General features: G+C 40.2%; 1 protein-coding gene across 3 annotated transcripts in view; it reads right to left on the minus strand.

Moving 5' to 3' along the window:
• The window catches only part of LOC105683028 (limbic system-associated membrane protein-like), a 122,920-nt gene extending 108,400 nt beyond the window's left edge, over positions 1-14,520 (minus strand). For 2 of the 3 annotated variants that reach the window (XM_048649319.1, XM_012395312.4), the window contains exon 1: positions 13,789-14,387. The gene's annotated coding sequence lies outside the window, so the exon portion shown is untranslated. Of the gene's footprint in view, positions 1-13,788 lie in introns of all 3 variants that reach the window. The other variant, XM_012395314.4, reaches the window with a different exon arrangement.
• Between the last annotated feature and the right edge of the window lie 369 nt (positions 14,521-14,889).

Here is a 14,889-nt window from a genome sequence, read left to right on the forward strand (position 1 = left end):
ACCGATCGATTTATCGGGTGTTCCGTTAATTTCGATCAAATTTGCGAATGAAAGAGAAAGACGCGTTACCGTCCACCCGGTGTGTTCGAAATAGATCATGAAAATTCTTAAAACGGTCGACACAGCGGCTCGCGCAATGAAACAGGGTTGACGGCGGTTGTAATGAGTTTCTGCAGGAAGGGGATCGCGGGCTATTCCCAACGTAACACCCCGGACAGCGTAACCTGGTCAGGGCACTATATTTCATCTATAAACCTCGACGTTTCATGATCAGGCTGCAGTTGCAACGTTTCCTACCAATGATCTACAATATTTCCTCCGTATGATCTACGGTATGTTGCGCGACGTGTAACACGACTGGGTGAAATTCACCAGAAAATGTGGTTCTGACCTTGGGGGGGGGGGGGCGAAACTGATACGGCGGGGGTGGGGTCGCCACCGCTGCCGCCACCGCCGCTGCAGCATATGTTCCCGGAATATCCTGCAACGCGTTCTCCCTCTGCACCGGAGAGTTGAACGTTATTAAATCAGCTACAGGTACTCACGATCCGTTTTACAATCTCTCTACAACTCGAAAATTTACTGCGTGCTACACGTGTTCAAATTATACACCTTCCAGGAACCTCGAACACCCCGCACCTTCTCGTTTATAAGCTTTGCCCCGGAGCTGTCCGAACTTAAATTCTTGATCGTAGAAAATCGGTTTCATTTCCCGGCTGCAATCCACGTACCACATTGTCCGTGTCGATTGAACTTCTGTTTCGATCGTTTCCAATTGTTCTCCCGGTTAGATGAAATCACATTTCTGAGAACGGACGAATTCTAAAAAAAAACGGAATGAAAAGGCAACCCCAACAGGTGGGGGATGAAAATTATCGACTCGGCAATTCGTTTAAAATTATTGAAAATCTGTTTTACCGACAAAGTTTAAGTTTCCTCCCAGAACTTCTAATTCATGGAACAACGTAGAGAAACAGATCTTTCGTTTCGTAAATCCCACGGACGAGTTGAAATCGCAGAAGTCGAAAGTTCGGCCCTTTTTTTCAAAGCTGGTCTACAACAGTCCGTGTATTTTTCGGGATTTGGGTCGGTGTCGGTGGCTATAATTCAAAATTTCCGAGCTAATTCGATCGGTTACATTACAAGCTTATCTCAGCGCGAGCTGGCGGGTGGAAATTGGGTCAGGATAATATTGTGCTTGCCGGCTACTCGATGAGGGGTTGCGGCGGTACCTGGTCTGCGGAGTAGGAGAAGGAGGAGGGCTTTATACGTGCGGGACAGTTGGACGGACGGGCAACCAGCCAGCTGTGAACTTTCAGTATAACACATCTATCTACGTAGCATATTATACTCGCGCGATGCACGGACAGTGCCGCAGTGTTCATGATTTCGCATCATAATTACACAAACCTCAACACGTAAAGTGTGTATTCGTACACATGCACCCAGCTCCGGTATTCCTATAAATATGGGTGCACGCGTACACGGATCCCGGGCCTATATATATTCGCCATATCCGGAGCCATACAAAGTTGCAGGCGTATCACGCACGCGGAAACAACCTATAGCACTCTGTGTATCCCACTGCTGCCATGTTAAACACGATATTACGGTACGCTGTGTATAGCGCGGCAAAACTCCGCTAAATTATTAACCATAATTTTAACACAACAATCGCAACTAACATGCACGATCGCCGCGGCGATCCGCGAGCGTCACGGCGCGTGTGTGCGTACGCAGGTAGATTTTTTTACACCTGCATTCGTACGAGTGAAGAATAAAAAAATTTAGGGTCGTTGAACAGGTTTATAGTGCGGGGCGGGTATGATATCGTATATTTTATTTACGTTCATGGGACGTCCTTAAAGTTTCGGAGAAATTCGACGATCGTTATCTCAATGGTATTTAACACGTCACATTTTTCGAATGAATAAAATAACGCTCAAATACAACACCGATCAACGTGAACAGATTAGAGAGAAATTACATGGGGGGGGGGGGGGGGGGGGGGGGGGGAAACACCCACGAATTACCGTGGATTTGTTATTTTTTTTTACTTTCTTATAAAGTCTTGCGATTTCATGTTTTTCATTTTCACCAATACCTGCAGCGAATAAAAAACGGAAAAAAAGGTTTTACGGTGAAAGCAAGCTTCGGAGGTGATTACCGAATCGAAGGGGGTGTTTTTTTCACCGGTGATTGAGAGAAAATTATGATGATTATTATTCTAATAATAGACGAAAGCTTGGCGAATGATGAAGAAAAAACACGTCCACTATATTACTGACCGACTTTTTGAAGAAAATTTCTATTTTATACCCTTGGCTCGATAATACTGACTCGAATGGAAAATCGAATTTCGTACTCGATTCAAATTAAGGATGAAACTCGACCGGTTACTATTTTCTTCGCGGTACGTGTCGAACGGATGAATAAATATTGCTCGTACGTCGCTCGTACATTCCGTGGAACGATTAGTTTGCCGTCGCACTTTCATTCCATCGAATCTTCGCGTCTTTATGATACGCGCATTTGAATTATTTTTGTCGGGATTGATCTCGCCGCTAAATCCTTTCTACGTCTACTCTCCTTAGCACCCTTGAGTTACCGTCCCCCTCCACCCCTTTGCCCCGCCGGTGCCAAATTCCCCGTCGCGTTAACCCACATCGGTACAGTCGTGTACATCGATCTGTTTGCACAGTTGGACAAGACAAGGGCTGAAAACCAATATGGACTGGACTTCCGTGCAAACACGCGGCTACTACCCCAGGCTAAAATATATCTCTGTATAGATCTGGGCACACATATTGCACAAATGCATATATATGTATATATGTATGTATGTATATCTGCATACCGATATACGTACATAGATTTTGTACGACCTTCCCTCCACTCCGACAATGCAGATAATCAAGAATTGACAATAATTATATAATTGATGATTAATAATTAACAATTAATTGTCTATTTATTTATTTTTCTTCCCCCTCGCACATCCGAGATGAGCTTCATTTCGTAGTTCGTGGAAAGGGCGGTTTTCCTCCTTTGTTCCGATTCTCTGCTTCTGATGTTTGCTTGCGGAATGATTTTCTTTTTTTTTTTTTCTCGTTTGGATTTATTTATCCATCGTCATTACGATCGAAGTTAACATATATTTTCGTGAAGGATTTTCCGATACGTGTGAAATTATGAATTAATCACATTATTACGCGGTGATCGGTAGATGAAAAATACACACGATATTTGCTTCACTCCCGTTTCTACCCCTTTTCGAAAAATCTAGAACATATATCTTTTATTTTCACAACTCGGGGAAGGCTGTCGATAAAACGGACGTTGAGAAAAATGAAAACTTTCAAAGAGTGAAACGTGAGCGGAGCAAATACAGGAGATTGAAAATAAATACACGAATAAATGAAACGGAACAAAAAAGTTTCAGATCAGACGTCGATCACTTATTTTTCATTTTTTTCGTTATTCTTCAATGTAGTTTCGATCGTTCTGAAATCAACTGTACAGCACAATAACCATAAATTAACCATGAATAATAATTCATTTGTTTCGCCGAAATTATCTCGCAGGGCATGTAACGACCATTCGATTTACCCTTGTCGCTTATCAGTCCTCTCACCCGACTAATTCAAACTCTATTTTCTCCGTCTCTTTCTCTCTTGTTAGAAACTAACCGTCATCGTTCCCGCCAATTATGCATATTCCGTATTTGCCCTAACCACCTCCTCATCCTCATCCTCATCCTCGTTCCATCACCTACTCCACACACCCCAACAAACCCCTAGCGACGTGATGTTGCGTACTAAATCACGTTACACCCGCGAATCCTTCCTACTCAGCTCTTCACACCTCAAATAAATAAAAACAAAACAAAAAGACCTCCCTCCGCGTCCCTATGGATTTATGAAAATTCCCCCTTATATACGTACCGTACGGAATGAGAAACTCAACGATAATTGAATTTAACTTGTTAGCATCGATTTTAATTAGCCGCACGGAGCGATTGTGAAAATCGTAGTTTTCTCAACAGTTGAAGAAAACTGGGTGAAAATATGTTAATTAGCTCATTAAAATATTATCTCTCACTTCGAAATTACGTGAAGAAAATTTTTGACACTCCAGCTGGGGATAATTATTCGTGTTTACATTTCACGTTTTATAGGATATAAATCAGCTTCGTACGAATGAAATATAAATTATTTTCTTCTTTTCTTTTTTTTTTTCCACGTGTTACCATCGTACACGTATGCGAGAAGGTACTTTCAAAGTATAGAACGGAAAATAGAGATGAATCATGTTTTATTTTGAAATAAATTTTCAATCGTTTCAACGACTCAGGTTTCATGACCTTGCTCTCGGTAATTCACATTACGAGGCTGCAGATTCGAGATATGGGATTGGTTTAAGTTTGAAGAAAATTGATGACGTTATAATTGCGTTACCTATGTATCTTAGATATATATTTTCAATTTACAAATTCAGAAACTTGCAGTTGGGTATTATAAGCCGAAGTTACATGTACAGGGGGGGAATTATATAATAATAACAACCCTTCGGGGATAATATTCGGTAAAAGATGGAAAGGGAAAGGTAACTGTGAGGGAGTTTTCGACACGCGGCAAGAGAATAATATCGGGGCAAGATGGTAACGTACGTAAGACTAATATCCACCTAACAGAATTATAACTCTACACTTCCACTTCCAACCCTCGTCCCTTCTCTCTCTTTCTCCCTTTCGTCGCTAACTCGCTCTCCGTCTACCGCATCATATCGCACACATTAAATAATCAAGTACGTACCTACGCACGGATTTGATAGGATAAGTGATAAGTGGATGAAAAACTTGCACAACTCAACGGGGTGATAAGTTGTTTGAATAAAAAATCAATTTTATTTGTTTCAAACAAATTCCTTTTTGCTCATGGCTAACAAAGAGGGTTCGATTGAATAAAATTTTGGAAAAAAACGGAACACTCGCGAAGTTTCGACTTATCCTGAATTTGTGAAAGTTAAGAAAACGAAGGTTACGCAGAGGAAAGGTTAATGTTTGCCCGAGCGAACAACGAATATTAATACAGCTTCAAAGTAGTTGAAAAATTTGTTGACTTTGACAATTTTGTTCATGTTGATAGAGATTCTAGAATATCGCCGATTAGTCGTCATGAAAAAATTCGTTAAAAACGAAGTGGCTGCAGCTCTGAAAAATATACAGGGTGTCCCCATTTTAAACACCTGGAATTCGTTTGCTTTAGAGTGGGACCAGAATTTTTTTGATTCGAGCCGCTAAGGTAGCGTGAAGGTCAACTTGGTTTTCTCAAAAGTTCAGAATTTGAAAGATCGTCAAATTCTGCAACAAAAAGTACCGGATCGCAATCACCCACGTTATAAAATACTAACGATGCGAGTATTACATAGATCGAATTTGACAATCATCTCGTTAGATATAATCCTTTGTTCCGTAAACCTCTCGTGAATCTCCGGTACAGATAAGCGGAGCGTTTCATGTCAAGTCGATTCGAGATGTTCGTAGAAATCGGTTGTTCGAATCGAGATCAGACGGTGCCCCCCAGGTACGAAGTGATCGCGATAATAATCAAACGATCGTAATGGTTATCGTCCGCATATCGAATTTGCATACAACTTTATCTGTTCTAGAAATATGTAATATCATGTCTGGTCGAAATTAACTGGACAGCATCGTTCGCTTTGAAGTTACTCATTAAGGTTCGTATCGCAGCGATACACGAATTCATTAAACGCTGTTTATCGGAAAATAGTGTTTCTCTGAGCTATGAATATACTGGTACATCGTTATATTTTATTTCACATTGTTCATTCGATACTGATGGTAAAAAATTTCACCCATGCAAAAAATCAAATACGTCACGTTAATTCCATACCGAAATAAGAAAATTTTCGAAAAATGCAATCGCTCAAACGTCAGCGAATAGCTTCAATTAATCCCCACGAGTTAATTATATTTTCCGTCCCCGAGTTCTCGAGACTCGGATTTATTCACATCAACTTCTAGATTGAAATTGAATCACGAGTTGATTTTCTCCGCTGTGTGTGGTATCGGGGGGGTAAAAAAAAAAGATGAATAAATATAGGTAATTGAGCAAAATCTGGAAACTGACAATTTCTCCAACTCATAATCCATATTTATTCAGCGTATTTTCTCAACCGTACGGTAATCGATTGGAAATTTCAAAGAATAGAGAGAGAGAAAAAAAAAACAAAAAACAAACCAGAAAAATTACACTGCACCAGCAGAATTACTCGCAGAAATGGAAAATTGAAAAGAAAAGAGAAAAAAGACAAACAAAACAGAAATTCCTTGAATTTTTAAACGCGATTTATGCATCGTATGTACGAAGAGCTATCGCGCCTATGTATACCCAAGTTCCCACATACTTTTACGCGGCTTTACTTCGCAAGTTGGAGGGCGTCATGGGTAGTGAATAATATCTCGTGGACACGAATGAGTTGTTAGAATGGCATGTTCAAAGTCGAGCCAGCGAACGAATGCCTCGTGTACGTCGTATACATGTATAGGTGTATCCGCATGTACATACACATACATTCGTACATACCATAAAGATATGTATTTATTATAAAGTAGGATTGTATGTATAGGTCGTTTCACGAGTCACCCCCGGAGTCTCTCGCAGAATCACATTCGCGTAACGAAGAATATCACGCGACCGGCTGAACCTAACTTCACCCGAAGCCATCCCTTAACTTCGTGAATAGTCCACCGGAGGGATGCAGGTGGTGCGCCTCCGGCAGTAATCAAAGCCTCATTTGTAAGCGGGAATTTTATACGGATTTCTTCGCACCGCCGCGCCGCGCCGCGCCGCCTCGTCGTCACGACTGTAATAACTACAATACCCCGTGTAACACATGGAGGGCGTGCATGTGTGTACAATACGTATACACAGCTAATATAAATATGGAAAAAGTAAATTTAGAAATTTATGTACGTAGCGTACTGTATACCGCAGATATTTTGTCATTATCGTCAACCCTCGCGTGATTGGGTATGAAAAACCGGCCTTCCGCGAGCTCGCTTCGATGCTCTTCAGATCATAACGGCATCAACAATTTATAAATATACTCGCATGACCGTGTAAAATGGGGATGAATATAATGGAATCCGGAAAATTTTTATCGTTTCGGAACGAAATATACTCTAACTAATTATTTTTTCACATGCACACGTACGACTATAGGAACTGCGGTCTCGATCCACGTAGCATTTTTGGTTCTGTCGAATAAGAAATTGAGAGGAAAAATCAAAGATCATCGAAATTGTTCGTGAGCTCGCACTTTTGCGTATACCCTAGCTCGGTACGATCTAAAAATTAGAAAATTAGAAAATTTAATGGTTAGTAACCCAACTTCTGATATTTTGAGATAGATTTAGGGGTTGCAAATCCGTTTTCTTTTGATTTCAAACACTGCAATGTTCTCTGGCAGTAGAAAAGACTCGATTTTTAAAGATTTGCTATCGAAAGGACGTACATACATGAATCAGAATTGGAAGTAAATTTACAAAAACTTGGATTTGCGACCCAAGTTCAATTCAAACCAACTTATTTCCTACATTTTTCAAAGTGTACACGAACTGTTAGAAATTGCAATTTTAATTCGCATTCTCTCCATTCAATTAATATCCTATTCACACGCTTGTAAAGGCATAAAGAATTAATTACTCATGGAACAAACCGGTGGATACGTGGACATGTAATTAAAAATAAAAATTGTACATAATTATATACCGTGTACTTCAATTGACGGCAATCGCAAAATTGATCACCTCTATTCAGAAGTAGACGAGGGACAATAAAAATCCATCCGTGCAATCAACCGTCGGCGTGGAAGTGCAACCTTTTATATTTTTACCTTTCATATTTCATTCCTCTTACTCTTTGTATGTTTGTATTTTTTTTTTTTTTTTTTTGTTTTCTTCTTTTATTTTCACTCCACGATCTAATTCCCGCGCTTTAGAATACAGACACCTCGTGACCATCGACGAACGGATACTACGGGGTGAGAGATGCGGAGAGAAAAGGACGGCGTAAAAGTAAAATACTATAATTTGCGACCCCTGGCGGAGGGTGGAAAAAAAACCTCGTAAGTAGGTATCTCGCACAACCTGTTCGACCTTTTCTTTTTTTTTTCTCTCTTTTCTCTATATACTTATACTTAAATCCGTCGCGGCGCGTTTGGCTAATTCAATTTAGTCAGTTTTACCAACCGTCCCAACTCTCCCGGTCTCTCTCCGTTTTGTTTTTCTGTTGATTTTTCCCGCTAACGCGTCAAAGAAGGGTGGCAACCTTTTTCGAATATCGTAGGCTAAAACATAGTAGGGTAATAGGATTCTGCAATTTTCGGGTTCGTTAAATCCTCGTCGGAAAGCGTTCGAGAATTGTACGGGGGTAGTGTAGGTTTATAGCGATGTACACGAGGAAGTTGCTCGTTACTATGGCGTTGAAATTGTTTTTTTATTTTATGGCGTTCTCGCTCGTACAATGTGCGTACATTTTACCTACGCGTAACGTACGCGTACAGCGCCACGTTCGAGGCTATGGTAAAAGCTCGGAATAGAAGTAGAAAAAAGTGGGAAACGAAAAAGACGAGAAACGTAGACCAGGAACAGCCGAGAGAAAGAGAGCTTCATTTTTTTCTTCTTTCTCCGTCTCTACGGGGCCGAGGGGGAGGAATTCTGGAAGAGTGATGCATTGTCCTCACGAGCTCCATTGTCCTCTCGTTTTCTCCGCCTACTCGCGTCTCGCGTCAACCCGATGTATATTCCTTTCTCTTTTTTTTTTCCTCCCCCTTTTCACCTCCCTATTTCTCTTTCTCTGTTTATCTTCCCGCGCGACAGATGCGGGATGATCTGGCCCATTGTTGGCAGGTAAACAATTTGCTAACACTCAACCCCTTCTTCGTCTCAAAACCTCGGAACTTCTGTTTCCCTCGACACTAACCGGCACGGATCAGAAACACTGGAGTGTCACACAGCTACTTTGACCCATATAGGTGCAAAGGAGAGTGAAAAAAAAATCGACCCTCCTCCATTTGTCACAGTGCACGGTAAAACATATCTTACTTATAACGTGCGTCGCTAACGCGCACGCGATTATATCGGAATTAAAAATCTTCCATATCGATCTCGCGTCGATTATTTTCATCCGCGAAGAGAGGGACGAAAAAAATACGGGGTGTCGATCGTCGATTATTTTTTGTTTTTCTTTTTTTTTTTCGTCTCTCGCCACGTCGAGTACGACGATTCCTCGGGGAATATCGGGAGACACCGACGCAGAGAAGACTCGGGGTGTATAATGTATATTTTTGGTGATCCCTCCCGTTGTCCAGGAGAGAATATCGTTATCCTGCGCGGCAAGGACGACGCTGAGTGGCGAGATCCTCATGAATAACGCGAGGATTGTATCACCGCGAAACGTGATAAATTCAATACACCCGATGGCGACTGCGTCCTTTTTATATGTACGATATAGATATATATGTATATTCTATTTATATAATATTTATGTAACGTATATATATATATATATACCGTATAATAGCCAACGGAAACAAGCAATTCAGGGCAAGACACTCCAGGGGACATGGTCGGGGGTGGAATGATCTGATTAGGTAAATTCAGGTGCGCGAAAGAAGTGTGAATTATTATACGCATAGATTTTTTCTTTCTTTTATTACAGAGCTCGGCAAATAACGCGTAAAATTACTTCGGAATGATAAAGATTTTCATAAATTCATTTATGCACGTATATAATAATTAAAGGATTATTTGAAATACTTCGATTGCAGGCCAGCCGTCGGATTCGTGTTTTTTGAATTTGTGAATCCGATGGCAAAAATAAAAGGAAATGTCCATTCGATCTTGTGAAAAATCATTTTTCGTTTCGGAGATTGTTATTGCAGTATAATTAACTTCCGGATTAAGTTAGGAACAACGGTGTGCAGCGAGACAAGGAATCACGAGATACGTATGATATCGTTATAACTTTTATGATATAAGATTCAATTCTACGAGGCAACACGGCGAGCGTCTTTTATATCACAGCCCGCAATGTCCAGACGGACAAAAAATCGTCGTAACGCCGTAGCGTGCGTATTACCGTAATCTCGGACGTGTTTTGTAGTTTCACAAAAATCCATTCGAATGTTCAAAGAATCCTCGCGCTGCATATAATATTCATCACTATGCGGAGTTTTTTCTCCTATCAGACAGTCGTGTAGATTATAGGGTGATCCTATCCGCAGAGTTTGTTATATCGAATGACCAAATTATTTTTTCGAGTGAAACTCGAAAAGAGAAAATTTTTAATAACCGGGGAATAAAAAAGACCGAGGGTCAGGGAAGGGGAGGGTGGGGTGGGGGGAGTATTCGTCATTATCGGTAAAGTAATACGGCGGTGGCTTTTAGTATAACAAGGTGAAAGTGTTGGAGATAACGGAAAATATATTGAGACGTGAAGCTGCGAGCGATCAGAAGAGCACCTGACGATCTAATAGTCATTAAACGAGTCCCCCTTTATCGAGAGATTCCGACTATCATCGTCAGCAACCGTGCCGATCCCGGAGGATAGGGAATGGGTTTTTCATCCCCATCCCCCCCCTCGCGCTCCTCGCCATCTCCCGCGCGTTTTGATACACCCCGAAAGCTGTCTCCACCGTCGCTCCGGTATTTCAGACATTTCAATCGACAATCAACCACCGGGCTTAAAATTATGGCGAAATTGAAATGTCCCAAGAGATAAGAACGACGAACTTCGAATAAGGTTTCGGTATTGTATCTCTTGAGTATACTTATTTTCAGTCTAGCCGAAAAAGCTCTCGAAATGTATCTTCGCTATTCGCCTAACTCGTCGCTGAAATTTTTTTTTTCTCTTCTGATTTATCGACCAAAAAAAAAAGGCGACTTGACTGCGAACTAGCGGAAAGATCGATTTTTAGTTTTGAAAACCACAAAAAAACCAAGTACGAATCAATGCGAATCACAGATCGTAACCGTCGATTTCGCAGTGCGCATTTTTGATTCGACATGTTTTATAGTTATTTTGAAAACCGAGAACCGGTTTTCCCGCTATTTCGGTGGAGACTTCCCCTAATCGGGGAGTTATAGATGCTTCAACGGTGAAAAAACATCCGAGAGTTTAAAATATTACAGAATGGTTTGAAACGCGTATATAATACGTATACTATACGTGTAAATATGTATAGTATATGCTCCAAAGCGCGATAGGGTGAATTTCTGTTTCTTTCATTTCGGTAAAAAACTGAGAGTTTTTGCTCTCACCTTTTGTTCAGTCTTCATATTCATTGAAAATGTTTTTTTTATTTTTTCTTCTTTAATTTTTTTCTCCGGTCCCTTTTCTTTTTATTTTGTCCTTCTTTAAACTCAGGGGGTTAAACAAAAAGATAAAAAGAGATAGAATGTATTATACATGTATTTCATATATCATATGCACATGTATAAGAGGTTAAAAAGCTGTATATACTATTATACCGTATACGTGCGTTATACCTACGGTAGGAAGAAATTTTCAACCAACCTTTTTCTCGAAAGACTATATATGTATCCATGTATACATACGTATGTATATGTGTCTATTCATAATGTAACGTGTATATATACATGCCGCCATATTATATTTTATGTATTTTTACGTACAAGGATTCTTAAAAAGATTATTACGCTTTAAAAAATCCGACTAACGAACGAACACCACGAGTTTATACTCTGACGGATGAAATCGTTCTTTTTATTTTTTTTTCTCTCTTTCTCTCTCACAAGTATACCTGCATAGTTTTATTTCAAACCGTTATAAAATTACTCGTTTTTCTCATAAAACAGCGTTTTTTTTTCTCAAGTCTTTGAATTGGAATTTGAATTCTTCAACGAATAATTATTTCGAGTGGTATTTTTTTTTCCTCGTTTCTTTCTTTTTTTCTCTATCTACATATCGCTAATTATATGTTAATGACATCCATAATTATCGCGATATAATTAAATGAAATACGATGATGAAAAGAAATTCGAAGGAAAAGTTTCGAAAATCATTATTTGGAATCCAAGATTTATCAGAACGAACAAACGAAGAGAAACAAACAGGGAATATAAAGGAGAAAAGAATCTCTCTGAAAATTCGATTTTCGATTTCCCTCTGTTTCAATTGATCCACCCTTCGCGTATAGGTATAGGCGAAGAATTTTTCGCCGTGGGTAATCGATTGCGTCGGGCGAAAATTTGTGTCTCGTATTCGTAATACGGTACAGGTATTATATCTATACGTATACTTCATATACACATACCAGATTTATATAAAGTAACAGAGACCTCTGCCTCCTTTCTCAGACATTATTTACATATAAAACGTTGATTGGGCGCGCGTGGAGCAAATATGACAGAGGTGAATTTGATTTTTGCGCACGTTTCAATGAACTGAACTGAGGTTAACTCTCATATACACGTGTTTGTTGTATTCGAATATGGAAAATAAGTTCGTTACATACTATACGTATGTATATAAAACGGCGAAAGACGTAGGTATAGGTATATCGGAAACATACGTAGGTACATAGGTGGCTCATGACCATTAAAGCAACCGTTTCAGTATGTACCTTCACTCGATGATCCCATTTCATTAGAGGACTTTGTCGTACGTACCTATACTTTATGCGAAAATTCGCTACGGAATAAACCATGGGAATAAGCTCTACTTCAGCCGAAATACATATGCAACAACACGTACGGGGAAAACTATAATATTTCCATAATTATTAGGGGTTACATCGGAGGGGTTCTTCGCAACTTCCGCATAGGATGTGCATCGAAATATTTGAAAAATTCGCAATTTTCAACAAGATAGTTGTCGGTGAATGGGGGCCGCTTTTACCTCGATTCCGTTTCCAGTTTTGAAATGGCACTCGCCGAGTCCGCCATTTTTAATGATATTTCAACGAATTTTGGAAAACAATATCAAATTTATGCGTACCAAGCTTTATTCGGTTGGACATCGGCTAAAACCGGCTAGTCATTTCATTTTTGTTTTTTTTTTTCATACAGAAAAATTGTGGACCTTTTAGGGGGTGATTTTTCTTCGATAATTGATAGCGTGGGAAGATTTGTCACAAAGGTAAACCGTTCTACCGAGGTTATCCGGGTATTACATATTTGCGAAAGTGCAAATGCCGTCTTGTTACATTCGCTGTACAATATTTATTTACCCCGTTTCTCATTCAAGCGGTTCACGTATAGTATCGCATGCGTAAGCCCACGCATTTACATTTATACGCGTATATTTGCTTTGAAAATTTCCATGTAAATATCTGTCCTTATCTGTCCATACCCATCTACGTATATCCCCTGCACAATACACGTACACGGAAGTGATTGAGATACTCTACCTTTTTCACCGTGTATAAGGTATTTATGGCATATATATATATGTATATACATACGCGCGTGACTTAATATCACCCAATGATAAAACGTGAGCTTTCATATATTTAATATATAGATATAGCCGTTCGCTCGGTTCCAAAGCCTATATAATGGCTGTTCGCGTCGAGACCGCAATATCAACTTCCGATTGGCCCGCAGAGGTCACCCTAATTCGCCTTCCGGCTTATATCCACGTATCGAAGAAAAGGAGATAAAACAAAGCAAGCGGGCGTAGAATAAAAAAAAAAGAGCGTCTTCCTCCTCAATGTTATTCATTCATTTATTTAACGTACCTGCGGTAGCTGCTGCTTCCCGATTGAGGATCTCGCTCGGCCGATTTCAGTTGTTGCGTTTCTGATGGACGCGTTTTATTTCCTGTTCCGATAAATCACGATACCTGCAATGTCAAAACTTCACTCACGTGTTACGGTACACGCTGCTAGTAACTCACACGGTAACACATCGATTTTCCGTTTTTCGTTCTTTATTTGTTTCAAAGCCACTTTGTGTTCCGTTAATTGCTCTCCTTGCCCCCTAGATTCTTGCGACCTAAACGTTTGGTAGGTAGTACATTTGCGCCGCACGATGCTCGCACTTGACCTTTTCCATTTCGAAAAGTTCGAGGTGACCAAAAAGTAGGGCAACCGAATGAATTGAAAAACTGTCGGCGCACGAGATTCTTCGACGACTCGACGCGACGTGGGAATTCCCCTCGGTTCGAATTATATATTCTCCGAAAATTTCCGGTTCCTCGGTATCTCGGTATCTCGAAGATAACTTGTTCGATTTACTGGTAATATACCGAGACCGACACGATCGACGACACGACGGCTAGAGGCTGTTGGGTACGACTGATTGTGAGTTCCTGAACTCTAGAACACCACGCGCAGGTCTCGCTACCTTTGTACTCTCATATCATAGCTCGATGTGCTCTCGTTTCGTTATTCTACAATTCATTGATATTCCCCGAAGAAATTTTCTAAATCACCGACGTCTATTCTCGTCGTTTACACTTTTATTATCTTCCGATTATTTTTCCATCGCTTGGAAATTATTGGTTTCGTTGAAAAAACCCAACAACCGGAACACCGTCGTCCGCAACGACAACGATTTTATCCTCATTTTTCAAACTTGGAATTACTCAGCGCCTAATTCTCGCGGATCTTTAGATTCGAAATGATTGTGTTTGGTGTTTCTAATGAGATTGATAATAATGAAACGCGTTCCTTCTAAATTGGGACGTAAAGAGATGCTATCCATCACTGATTCGATCTAGGAATATGACGTGTATCGAATAAAGTTCCACTGCGCATCAGATGGACGATAAACCGCTGGCCGTTCGGTTGGAGGTAAAATTTTAATCTGGCTTTAATGACGTGCCTGAAATGGAAATT

Source organism: Athalia rosae, chromosome 2, assembly GCF_917208135.1.
Source record: "Athalia rosae chromosome 2, iyAthRosa1.1, whole genome shotgun sequence".
NCBI lineage: Eukaryota > Metazoa > Arthropoda > Insecta > Hymenoptera > Athaliidae > Athalia > Athalia rosae.